Here is a 2,110-nt window from a genome sequence, read left to right as displayed (position 1 = left end):
AGTTGTTTCAATTATTATGTGTATGCGAGCACCAGTGAGTCTTTTTTGTTTTATGCTGTACTTACTGGACTATCTCTCTCTTCTCCGGAATCCAACTATACATGCATTCATGCAGACTTCAAACGATTACTAAAGTCCATTAATAAAAGTCATTGAGTTCCATGTCGGGTACTAAACAATATAATTTAATTTAAATCGTTTCTTATGAGTTTTAACGCTAACATTCCAGGGGTCGTGTGACGACGTAGCAAGGTTTAAATATTATCTACCTTCTCCCTGGCACATACGTAACGCACCGGTTTTAAAGCTTGTTGTGGTGAAGAACAAACCCGATAAAGTGCTGCTTCGGATAAAAACCCCTTTGGTTGTTTACGCCTAAGTGACCACCGCACACTGCTCGCAGCTCGTTTTACTCTCACTTGCGGTCCGGCGTCAATTCTCGTAAGGGATATATCTGGGGCCAATAAATCTAAATTTTACTTAATGTAGTCTTTTAAATAATTTTTTGCATTATTGAATTATATATCCGCAATAATTTAGTTACAAGTTTCGTGCTCCTCTTAGTTGAAAACTTATAAACGCTTAAAATAGCTAGATTATTTTTTCACTGAACCAAAGTATTTCAAATAACCTATTTTCAGCATACATAGACAAACCTTTTGGCCCCATGGATTCCTGTATCTCAAAAAAATTATTTTATTGGCTCAGCGTGATTTATGTGAATTTATTTAATTTATCTGCTAAGCTTAACATAAAATGTTATCATGTTTTTAGAAACACTTATCAGTTTATTAGGTTACTAGTAATTTAATGTCCTCTAAATTGTACATAATGATGTTCAATGTTTTTTCTTATAATGATCACATGGCAATAATAATGTAAACGATGAAGTTTCAATCACCCGTTAAGGACATATTGCCTGATTTTATTTTGTATTCCCTTGAATCTCTTTGGATTGTTTGAAATTCTTTTTAAAATTTAACACATTAAAAATTTGGCTAAACCTTTCTTTGCAGGAATTAAAATGTGTAGCGTGAATGGAATATTTTGCGCTGAAAACTCTGAACCATTTAATAATCGAAGATATAAAAGTCCTAAAATTAGTGAAAAATTCGCATGCATACTGAGAACAGAAACTTGTTTCTGATTATTTAAAAAGTTAGATAGGATAGACCAGTATTCGTTTTTTCTTATACCATAAAGTAGCATGCAAAAATCTTGCATTTTTTAATATCTGTTGAGCATTTTTTACCCTAGAAAATGACTCACTCTATCGGGGCCCATGCGTCTCGACAGCAACAATCTGTTGTGACCTGAATGGCTCCCCAAATAGATAATTGAGACGATCCTCTTCAAATATTGGTTCCGTCATGTTGGCAATGCCTTCATTTATTCGTATTTTGACTCTGCCAAACTGATTATGTAGATCCTCCCTGCGAGCCAATAGTGGATGTAAAGTTTCAAATACAGGTGATATTATTCCAATTATGTACTCCCGACGCTCATCTGTTTGCATATAGTGAGCGCCTGGTACTATATTATAACGGGAACCTGGACCTTCCATGCCATCAAAATAATAAACATTATAAACATGAATCGGAGTTGGATGAATTGCGCATTCCTTATGTGGCCAAGCTAACTCTAGAAATATAACTTTTTTATTGTATCAGCTGTTAAATAATCTTATAAAAAAATACGAGGGGTGTTCAAAAAGTAAGTTTCTCTAGTCTGCCCTTTCGCCCCAGCGCCATCTAGAAAGCTGGGACCGAACATAGTTTTAGTTTAGGACATACCGATAAGAGCGGAACCGGTCTTAGCTGCCGAACAAATTTTTTTCATCAGTACCGGCTCGGAAACCATGGAGCTACCTGTGAAAAACGTGTCCACTTGTGAGTTGCGTCCAGTTATTCGCTTTTTAACTGCAAAAGGGTTTAATGGCAACGAAATTCAAACTGAATTAGTGCATATTTATGGTGAAAAATGCATGAGTGTGCAAATAGTGCATCGCTGGTGTACATATTTTCTCGAGAGACACGGAGAAGTTCATGATGAGTAGCGTTCAAGGCAGGCCAAAAATCGCCATTACAGATGACGCAGTCGCAGCAGTCGA

Source organism: Belonocnema kinseyi, chromosome 1, assembly GCF_010883055.1.
Source record: "Belonocnema kinseyi isolate 2016_QV_RU_SX_M_011 chromosome 1, B_treatae_v1, whole genome shotgun sequence".
NCBI lineage: Eukaryota > Metazoa > Arthropoda > Insecta > Hymenoptera > Cynipidae > Belonocnema > Belonocnema kinseyi.
This window is presented reverse-complemented; position numbering follows the sequence as displayed.